At 27.7% G+C, this 12,113-nt stretch overlaps 1 long non-coding RNA gene across 1 annotated transcript; it reads left to right on the top strand.

The window, feature by feature from the left end:
* Positions 1–4,871: 4,871 nt before the first annotated feature.
* Positions 4,872–5,284, top strand: LOC114190927. The gene is made up of 3 exons (XR_003605889.1): positions 4,872–4,947; positions 5,047–5,140; positions 5,238–5,284. It is a non-coding gene; the product is annotated as an uncharacterized LOC114190927 (long non-coding RNA).
* Positions 5,285–12,113: the final 6,829 nt, after the last annotated feature.

The following is a 12,113-nucleotide window of genomic DNA, read 5'->3' as shown; positions in this document are numbered from 1 at the left end:
CCATTAAGACATAATAAATATAAATAGTAATTAAACATTAAAAAAACTTTAATTTACAAATAAATTTTTTTTGTTAAAAGTTTGAAATAATGACAAATCAAAATATTATAACATTAACATATAATAAATATAAATACTAATTAAACATTATTCAAATTTTTAATTCACTAACTAAAAATTGTCTTTATTTTGAAATTTAAATAATACTAATTAAAAATTATGATTTTTCTTTCATTAAAACACACATGTATGTTATTTCATCCGCATATTATTATAATTAATATTAATTGAATTAGTTAGTGAAGATTTACTATCAATAAATTGATGCATATTATATTTCGATTAGGAAGTAAAAAATGGTGTGCATGCAAAGATGTCAGTGGCTCCCTTAGAGGAAAACGTGGGACTGACCGATACGCTGGTTCTTTTGCAGGTTCCTCTGAAAAAACAAAACAAAACGAAGTTATTGTCCTCTTTCCACAGAAAAATCAAAATCGTGCAAAAATGTTATTTCTCTCTCAGCCTGTTCTAATGTTTATAATTATTGTACTCCTCTGCACCACAAAATAGGCTCTACATGTATATAATCAAAGCTTCAGCCCTCCTTACCGAGAAAATGATGTTCTCTGGGTTAAGGGTTTTATGTTGTAGTTGTAGTACTGCGCTGAGCCTCTGCTATGATTTCCATTTCTTTGCAGTCGACAGAATTTTTTTTTCTGAGATTATTTAGAGATTCACGTTTTTGGTAAGTCACGCCTGAATCAAAACTTTGAATATTTCAATAGAACTGCTTACCTGAATGTAATGTTTTTTTCTGCCATAGTTGTTAATCCATTGGTACTAACATCTCCAAATTCCTACTTTTAAAATTCAGGTAGTTCTAGATTGTTCTCATAATTATAGGAATTATTAGTTCATGCAGTAGTTTATAGGATTTTTATTTTCTTTACCTTTCTAGAAATTTATATCATTATTCAAAATACCTCTTATAATGACGAGAATGAAACTTCTTCCAACCGGTGACACGAATTCCCTTGATATAATTTTTTGTTCAACAGCTCAGCTGTAAGTTTATCTCCGAAGCTCTCATCCCACCTTTGTACTAATTTGTAATGCATGTGATATAGTTAATAATTTCTATAATTATTTTAACGTATATTAATGAAACTAAAAGTTCTAAAAATATGATAATAAAGTTTGAATTTAAAATAAATTTTAATTAAAAAGTTTTTAAAATATGATGTCTTCTTAATATACTTTTTTAAGGTCTTTAAACAACTTTTACAGATTTCTAGTCAAATTTTCTATTTAAGATGGAAACAAAATCTGAAAATAAAGTAATAAAAAAATTTAATGAAAATATGTGAACAATAAAAATTAATAATAATAAAATTAAAATATAATATACAAAAATAAATAAATAATGATATAATGATATAATTAATAAAATAAAAATAAAGTAAATAATAAAATATTAGAAGTAATACTTCATTTAAATTTGTAATACACTTATATTAAATTTATAAATAATTTCAATAACTGTTTTACTAAAATGTGAAAGTTATAAATTCTTTAAATTTTTAAAGATATAAAACTATTTATTGATTTCAATTTCAATTTTTTTTTAAAATTAATATTTATATCTCAACTTTGAAATTCTAAATATACGGTTACAAAGTGTTTGAATTTGAAATTTGAAATCTAAAAAAAGTATAAAAATATGTTAACAAAAAGTTGAATTCGAAATTCAAAATAATGAAACTTTTTTTATGGCAACTACCGTATATTTTTTCAGAATTAAGTACTCATATTTTTTTTAAATAAACTTTATATGGTTCATTCTGTCGTATTAACGTGTTATATTTTTATGTAATACATTTCAATTTGTAATACTTTCGTTTTGTTTTTAATTATTATATTTCTTTTTTATGTTTTCTTGATTTATCAGTGTTGTTTATGTTAGTATTACTCTTACAATAATAATAATAATAATAATAATAATAATAATAATAATAATAATTATTATTATTATTATTATTATTATTATTGAAGTTCCCTCATCTATGTTAACATTGAATTCTGTTGGATCACATATAACCACTTTTTTATCATTGATATTTGTGGTAATGATCATGCCTTTCCATTCTTTTCCCGAATCATTCATCGAGATTCGTGGTTGTTATCTGTTTTACGTTCAGTTTATTGGCTTGAACAAATTTCACATTTATGCCTATACATTCTTCTTTATTTATATTATGTACTTCATGTTAGTATAATTGGTTAAAGAAAGGAAGGTTTATAGAGCTTTAGACTTTTTCCGATGAAGACTCGACATATAAATAACACAAAAATCACTTTATACTGATTTACCCAACTCAGATGTTATGTGTAATTCTTCTTTAAGACAAAGCTTGAAATGTTCCATTAATAAAATAAATTAATTGACTACAACAAGTACGTCAAGTGTCGTTGATTACAACCAGTACACAAATCAATTTTGGTTCCAAGTGCACAAATTAATCATAGTTATTCAAGTACATTAATCACTTTTGATTATATAATGAGTGCACAAACAACTCTTGATTTTCGTTTTAATCTCTCCCTAAGTCTAGAACCTCACGTAATCATAAAAGAAACAAATTTCAAAAAGAGAGCAACATAAGCTCACTAAGAAACTTAATAACATGAAAAAACACAAAGATTTTACCCACCCACATAGAGCATTTAGAAACTCAAATACCGGTAGGTTATGTAACTTGTATGTAGTGTTCATTTTTATTTATTGTGTTCCTCTTTGACTTTGATTCCTTTATATAGGCTTCTAGAGATAATTGTTGTTTCATCTCTTTTTCTAAGATATGATATTTTTTTCATCTTTGATGGGTGTTGGTCTAAAAGCTTGATAAAGAAATGATTAATCTTGTATCAACTTCGTACTTTTGACTTTTCTTGATAAGGAAACAATTCAAAACAAATATAATTTAAAAATATAGAAGTGTATCATGAGTGAATTATATATAACTAATAATTTGTTTCCTTTTTCATATTTAAAATTGTTGTTGACAAACTTTATATATAAAAGCTTTATATGTGAACTTTGTAAATAAATAGTTTCCATTAAAGGTTTTGCAACGCTTAATTGCATTTCAAATTTGCCTCACAAATTTTATATTCTATAAAATTTTACTTGACAGATCATAACAAACAAAACAAAACTAATATTAGAGCTTCACCTAGCACAAAACAAATGTTAGAAGGTTCATCTAACAAATAACGTATATACCTACTTATAAAAACTCTCTTTGAGAGTCTACTGGAGCTTAAATCGTGTTATGCTTCAAGAAGGACAAACAAATTGCTTAAAGAGCTCGTCATCGATGATAAGAAAAAAAAAAAAAACAAAAACTTCATCAAATGCACATTAAAAGATAAATGAAACTTCATTTAATACAACTTTAAAATGAGACCTGCATATGTTGCTACAAAAAATTACACGTTTGAAAATTCTCATAACTAAAGCATGTACGAGAGTGTTGTCTTTTTGTGATCATAAAAATCTCTCTTGAAGAATATTTATTAAAGTTATACCATCTAAAAAGACTATGTAAGGATTATTATACCATGTAAGATTTCAACTTCTATATGTTTTACTACTTTTTGTATATATCTTTGGTTACTCTGTCATATACAAAAGTGAGGCAATGAGTGAATTGAAAATTGTTTCTCATTCTGTTAGAAGGTGGGACAACTGGCACCGAATAATAAAATCGTAAAGAGAGAGAGTAACAAATTCAAGTATAATTATGGAGTGAAACTCAAATAGATAAATAGGTCAAAGGGAATAGTGAGAGAGGGGAGAAAATGGTTAGTCTATATTTTTTTTCTTGAGTATTATTCTTCTTTGATATTTTGTAAAGTGCTACTGGGTAGCTCTTCTTCCGCTGTTAAGTGCTTTTCAAAAAGAATAATACCACATAAACTATCTTTTCTTCACACATCATTAAATTTGAACATTTGTCATTTTTTTTAAATAAAGTCCTCGTACTTTCTAATCATTTATGAAAGATTTTCACATTTATTGTTTATTACACTCAGAAATTTTTAAAAAGTAGAATGATTTTTCATATTTTTTGTCCATTATACTCTTTTAAAAAGTAGAAAGATTAGTTATTCATCGCTTCTTTTCATCATTTTTCCTTTCTATTGTTTCTTTCTCTCCTTATTACTCATCACACTCTTTCCCTCTCATATTACACTGTCGAGCAAGTGACACATGAACATTAATATATTCACATTTTATTAATAATACAAGAAACGATATTTTTTTACTTTTTAACTTAAAAGTATAATATCAAAATTTTAAAATAAAGTTGTAGTCATACAGCTTCATTCTATTGTTTTAAATTTTTTTAACTTTATTATTTACAAAAAAAGAAGAAGCAATAGATAACACTGATGAAAGAAGGGTTAATTAAATCGTATAACTTATGTTTGAGTACAAAGAATCTAATATTGTCATTTATGTGGGGGTCATGAGTTTTAAATTAATTTTTAAAATATTGACGTAAATTATGTAAGTAATTGAACTTCTTCTTCTTTTAATAGTTTGTAAAAAAAAGAAACTTAAAAAATAATGTATGATTTATGTTAATTTAAGTAACATCAATTAAGTATCAGAGAAATGTCAGTTTTGCTGCTTTGGTAATTGTACCTTCAAACGGCTGCGGCTTTTCTTTCCCATTTTCTTTTTTACAAGTTCTAAACTTTAGCAAATCACTATCTCCATATCTTTGTGACACAGAGAGGACAAAGACAGTTTGGAAGAAGAAATAAAAAGCAAGCAGACAAGACGCACAGGTTGCGTTTTAGACAAAGAAAATAATAGAAGGATTGGAGCGGAGAAGGAGAAGGGAACGCCAGGAGCTTCAAGCTTCAAACACGGAAAAGGTGTGACCTTTCATTTCCAGTTCATAATATTTTTTCATTTTTTCTCATTACTTGGTTATGTGTTATGAAACTCTCGAACTTTCTCGTGCTCTCTTGCAGTCCACCACTGTGGTTCGTGTCTCGTTCTGTGTTTCGCGTTCTCACCGGTTCAGTAGCAGCAATCCAGGAGCTTCAAGCTTCAAACACGGAAAAGGTGTGACCTTTCATTTCCAGTTCATAATATTTTTTCATTTTTTCTCATTACTTGGTTGTGTTATGAAACTCTCGAACTTTCTCGTGCTCTCTTGCAGTCCACCACTGTGGTTCGTGTCTCGTTCTGTGTTTCGCGTTCTCACCGGTTCAGTAGCAGCAATTTCCTTCACACTAGTTCGGTTCACGTACTCGCTACATTCTTCAAAATTTATATCATAATCTCTGAGTTCCTTTTGCTTGATTATACTGTATGTAAAAAATTGAATGAAAATTTTACTTTGAAATCCATGTTATAAAGATAGAATGAAGGCTACTCTGTATCATATTTGAAAGTTTAATTGATATTTAATATTAATTAATATATGTTGGATTCTCTAATTTTTTCCTATCACATTACAGTTTAATCGGAGAAGGTTGTTTGAGTGAAGTTTCATTAAGTTGCCTCTGCTATGATTTCCATTTCTTTGCGGTCGACAGAATTTTTTTTCTGAGATTATTTAGAGATTCACGTTTTTGGTAAGTCACGCCTGAATCAAAACTTTGAATATTTCAATAGAACTGCTTACCTGAATGTAATGTTTTTTTCTGCCATAGTTGTTAATCCATTGGTACTAACATCTCCAAATTCCTACTTTTAAAATTCAGGTAGTTCTAGATTGTTCTCATAATTATAGGAATTATTAGTTCATGCAGTAGTTTCTAGGATTTTTATTTTCTTCAACTTTCTATAAATTTAGATCATTATTCAAAATGCCTCTTATAATTGACGGGAATGAAACTTCTTCCAACCGGTGGCACGTAGGGGTGGCATGGATTGGATTTTTAATGATCCAATCCACATCCATTTTATATCCAAATAATTGGATTAGATTTTTGATCCAAATCTATTTTTTTAGCAAAAGTAGTTTGAATTTTTTTTAAATCCAGATCCAAATATTTGGATCACGATTTAAATTCAATCCAAATATTTGGATCAAGTTCAAAATCCAGAATCCATTTTTAATAAAAGAAATATAAATTGAATTTCTTAAAATTTGTGTCATTAAGGCCTGGATGACTCAGATGGGACCGACGACCCAGACGAACCCGACAACCCGAACGGGCTCGACAACCCAAACGGGTCGGACAACCCGAACGTTAACGTGTTATATTTTTATTTAATACATGTCAATTTGTACTACTTTTATTTTGTTTTTAATTATTATTATTATTATATATATATATATATATATATATATATATATATATATATATATATATATATTATGTTTTCTTGATTTATCAGTGTTGTTCATCTTAAGTGTTAGTATTGTTACATATTAATATTAGTGTTTTTTATCCAATTTATTCTCTTTATTTATTTTTTTAATCAATCAAATTTTGATTTTCTTTAAGCTCTTGACTTTTTTTTATAAATATTCTAAAATATGTTTAGTATGGGACCATTGGTATGACCGAGGGAATCATGACTCTCCTAACAATTTTTAATTTTATTTTTTATATATGTTATATATATTTTAAAATTATAGTAATATATTATTATTTTATTTATATATTAAAATTTAAATATATTTATTGGTTAGAAAATAAAATAAAAACATTAGTTAATAAAAGATAATAAGATTTTGTCACTAGTTGCAAGGTTCTTTTACACTAAATCATTAAGAGAAAAATGAGAGTAGAAAAAAAAAGCTAAAGAGATAGATTAGGAGATAAAAGATTGAAAAACACACAATATCTTTCCTGAGTTACTATCTTACTATGATCTAAGTATCTATAATTCTCCTATTACGGTATTTTCTCAAATTAAGATTTTTCTAAATTAGTTTGCCAAATTATAATTATAGGATTCTTTAATAAAATTGACATAAATCCTAATTACATTTTTGCCTAAAATTAGTATAACCTAAATTATGAAATTTAGAAATTTTGTGTTTTTTACTGCATAAAACTATGAATATATCTTGAACTACATTATGAATTTCACTGCAAATAATGAATTAGTTTTGAATTAAAGTAAAAATTAGAATGTCTATGTTCCCTTAATTCGATGAATTAGAAAGATTATAAATTGAAAAAATCGTACAAGAATCACTTTATGAAAATGAAGAGTCTTTTTAATTATGGAATAATCAGTGATGTATGGGACAAAGAGGTTTTTCTTCTTATTGGGAGCAGGTACTATTTATCAGTTAAAATGTGATGACAAATTGGGATTGAATAGTGATGAATATGTATGATTCTACCTAGACGGGTAGGCCTATACTATGGAGCGGGGTACTGAGGTTACATAGTGTTAAAACATGTAAAGAATTGTTCAGGTGAGAATGGCCGGCTTTGGCAAGAGAGCACCTGTCGCCTGGACGAGACCTTCTAGTTTGAGCGAAAATCACTGTAGTAGACTGTTTAGTTTTTGAGTTACAAATGAATTAGCACTTTAAATTTGAAAGCATGAATTGGGAGAATGAATATGCATGAAATGGTGTTTGACAACATGTGTAGTATTAATGTGTGAACTGGAATATGAGAAATGTGGTTGATCTAGAATTTCAAGGGAAAATTCTAAGAGGTATGTTTTAGTGTATGTAAGGCCATGAGGACTCACTATTGGAGGTATCTTAAAACTTCAATAATCATTCACGCTCAAATAGAGCAGAATGGATTATGCCGTGAGGAGTAGTAGGAGGTCTTAGTCTCTGGACTCGATCAGGTCCTAGACAAGAAGGGGACTTACATTGTGAGTGGTTGGGTGATAACCCCTTGAGGGCAGACTCTGCAGAGGTTGGAAACCACATATAGGTGCTTGTCACCAAGAGGTCAAATACCACTTACATAGATCTAGATAATTGAGTCTAGTGTCAACTGTCTTTTATGGGTTATTGTAATTTAGTGATTCTTGCTGAAACGCTAAATTGATATAATGTTTATGAATGAATTGTATGTTTCTTTTAATCAATTTAGCTTACCATTTTTTGTTGTTCTGTGTGTTTGTGTTTGTCACTTCTTTTGCAATGATTATTATTGTGTGAGTAGAGAAAGATGCAGATGAGGATACTCCCATCTTGGATAGAAGTTGAGAGGGTAGAGTAGGACCTACTGATAATAATATTTGTGTGTATGTTTTGTTTAGAATTGGAACTCTCTTTTAACTCTATTTCCTCACAATGTTGTAAATATAGTCAACATTATCATAATTATTTGAATGACTGTATTAATACTCTATATTAACCTTTTTCTACTTATTTTTTCATGATGGTATGTTTTTTTTTAGTAGTTTAACAACTATTAAATAACTATTAAATGGGATGTTACAAGTAAAATTTATAAATATTTTATATTAATTATATACCGAAAGATATACAAGAGTACTTATTATTAACAAGGACGACGACCAATGAACATCACATTTTCTATTCAAAATTTATTCAACACCAATAAAATAATATTTTTATTTTAAAATATAAAATAATTTAGAATGAATTAACTAAGAAAGTGAAAAAAAAAATTATTAAGTGTTGGAAATGGGTATTAAAATTAAGTGTAGATTAAAATTTTTCCTATTAACAAATATACACACAGAGGAACAATTTTCTTTAAATTTTTCTCTTTCTCTTAACTATTCATCTACTTATTTTTACTCCAAAAATCACGTATAAGGAGGTTTTTAAAAAAAATAAAATAAAAAGTAAAGAGTATATCTTGATGTGAGTTCTTCAACATTTATTATACAGAATTATGTTTAATTTTTTTCAACCAAGGCAGACGATTTAATAGTACTGCGCTGAGCCTCTGCTATGATTTCCATTTCTTTGCAGTCGACAGAATTTTTTTTTCTGAGATTATTTAGAGATTCACGTTTTTGGTAAGTCACGCCTGAATCAAAACTTTGAATATTTCAATAGAACTGCTTACCTGAATGTAATGTTTTTTTCTGCCATAGTTGTTAATCCATTGGTACTAACATCTCCAAATTCCTACTTTTAAAATTCAGGTAGTTCTAGATTGTTCTCATAATTATAGGAATTATTAGTTCATGCAGTAGTTTCTAGGATTTTTATTTTCTTCAACTTTCTATAAATTTAGATCATTATTCAAAATGCCTCTTATAATTGACGGGAATGAAACTTCTTCCAACCGGTGGCACGTAGGGGTGGCATGGATTGGATTTTTAATGATCCAATCCACATCCATTTTATATCCAAATAATTGGATTAGATTTTTGATCCAAATCTATTTTTTTAGCAAAAGTAGTTTGAATTTTTTTTAAATCCAGATCCAAATATTTGGATCACGATTTAAATTCAATCCAAATATTTGGATCAAGTTCAAAATCCAGAATCCATTTTTAATAAAAGAAATATAAATTGAATTTCTTAAAACTTGTGTCATTAAGGCCTGGATGACTCAGATGGGACCGACGACCCAGACGAACCCGACAACCCGAACGGGCTCGACAACCCAAACGGGCCGGACAACCCGAACGTTAACGTGTTATATTTTTATTTAATACATGTCAATTTGTACTACTTTTATTTTGTTTTTAATTATTATTATTATTATTATATATATATATATATATATATATATATATATATATATATATATATATATATATATATATATATATATATTATGTTTTCTTGATTTATCAGTGTTGTTCATCTTAAGTGTTAGTATTGTTACATATTAATATTAGTGTTTTTTATCCAATTTATTCTCTTTATTTATTTTTTTAATCAATCAAATTTTGATTTTCTTTAAGCTCTTGACTTTTTTTTATAAATATTCTAAAATATGTTTAGTATGGGACCATTGGTATGACCGAGGGAATCATGACTCTCCTAACAATTTTTAATTTTATTTTTTATATATGTTATATATATTTTAAAATTATAGTAATATATTATTATTTTATTTATATATTAAAATTTAAATATATTTATTGGTTAGAAAATAAAATAAAAACATTAGTTAATAAAAGATAATAAGATTTTGTCACTAGTTGCAAGGTTCTTTTACACTAAATCATTAAGAGAAAAATGAGAGTAGAAAAAAAAAGCTAAAGAGATAGATTAGGAGATAAAAGATTGAAAAACACACAATATCTTTCCTGGGTTACTATCTTACTATGATCTAAGTATCTATAATTCTCCTATTACGGTATTTTCTCACATTAAGATTTTTCTAAATTAGTTTGCCAAATTATAATTATAGGATTCTTTAATAAAATTGACATAAATCCTAATTACATTTTTGCCTAAAATTAGTATAACCTAAATTATGAAATTTAGAAATTTTGTGTTTTTTACTGCATAAAACTATGAATATATCTTGAACTACATTATGAATTTCACTGCAAATAATGAATTAGTTTTGAATTAAAGTAAAAATTAGAATGTCTATGTTCCCTTAATTCGATGAATTAGAAAGATTATAAATTGAAAAAATCGTACAAGAATCACTTTATGAAAATGAAGAGTCTTTTTAATTATGGAATAATCAGTGATGTATGGGACAAAGAGGTTTTTCTTCTTATTGGGAGCAGGTACTATTTATCAGTTAAAATGTGATGACAAATTGGGATTGAATAGTGATGAATATGTATGATTCTACCTAGACGGGTAGGCCTATACTATGGAGCGGGGTACTGAGGTTACATAGTGTTAAAACATGTAAAGAATTGTTCAGGTGAGAATGGCCGGCTTTGGCAAGAGAGCACCTGTCGCCTGGACGAGACCTTCTAGTTTGAGCGAAAATCACTGTAGTAGACTGTTTAGTTTTTGAGTTACAAATGAATTAGCACTTTAAATTTGAAAGCATGAATTGGGAGAATGAATATGCATGAAATGGTGTTTGACAACATGTGTAGTATTAATGTGTGAACTGGAATATGAGAAATGTGGTTGATCTAGAATTTCAAGGGAAAATTCTAAGAGGTATGTTTTAGTGTATGTAAGGCCATGAGGACTCACTATTGGAGGTATCTTAAAACTTCAATAATCATTCACGCTCAAATAGAGCAGAATGGATTATGCCGTGAGGAGTAGTAGGAGGTCTTAGTCTCTGGACTCGATCAGGTCCTAGACAAGAAGGGGACTTACATTGTGAGTGGTTGGGTGATAACCCCTTGAGGGCAGACTCTGCAGAGGTTGGAAACCACATATAGGTGCTTGTCACCAAGAGGTCAAATACCACTTACATAGATCTAGATAATTGAGTCTAGTGTCAACTGTCTTTTATGGGTTATTGTAATTTAGTGATTCTTGCTGAAACGCTAAATTGATATAATGTTTATGAATGAATTGTATGTTTCTTTTAATCAATTTAGCTTACCATTTTTTGTTGTTCTGTGTGTTTGTGTTTGTCACTTCTTTTGCAATGATTATTATTGTGTGAGTAGAGAAAGATGCAGATGAGGATACTCCCATCTTGGATAGAAGTTGAGAGGGTAGAGTAGGACCTACTGATAATAATATTTGTGTGTATGTTTTGTTTAGAATTGGAACTCTCTTTTAACTCTATTTCCTCACAATGTTGTAAATATAGTCAACATTATCATAATTATTTGAATGACTGTATTAATACTCTATATTAACCTTTTTCTACTTATTTTTTCATGATGGTATGTTTTTTTTTAGTAGTTTAACAACTATTAAATAACTATTAAATGGGATGTTACAAGTAAAATTTATAAATATTTTATATTAATTATATACCGAAAGATATACAAGAGTACTTATTATTAACAAGGACGACGACCAATGAACATCACATTTTCTATTCAAAATTTATTCAACACCAATAAAATAATATTTTTATTTTAAAATATAAAATAATTTAGAATGAATTAACTAAGAAAGTGAAAAAAAAAATTATTAAGTGTTGGAAATGGGTATTAAAATTAAGTGTAGATTAAAATTTTTCCTATTAACAAATATACACACAGAGGAACAATTTTCTTTAAATTTTTCTCT

Source organism: Vigna unguiculata, chromosome 7, assembly GCF_004118075.2.
Source record: "Vigna unguiculata cultivar IT97K-499-35 chromosome 7, ASM411807v1, whole genome shotgun sequence".
Taxonomy (NCBI): Eukaryota; Viridiplantae; Streptophyta; class Magnoliopsida; order Fabales; family Fabaceae; genus Vigna; species Vigna unguiculata.
This window is presented reverse-complemented; position numbering and strand designations above follow the sequence as displayed.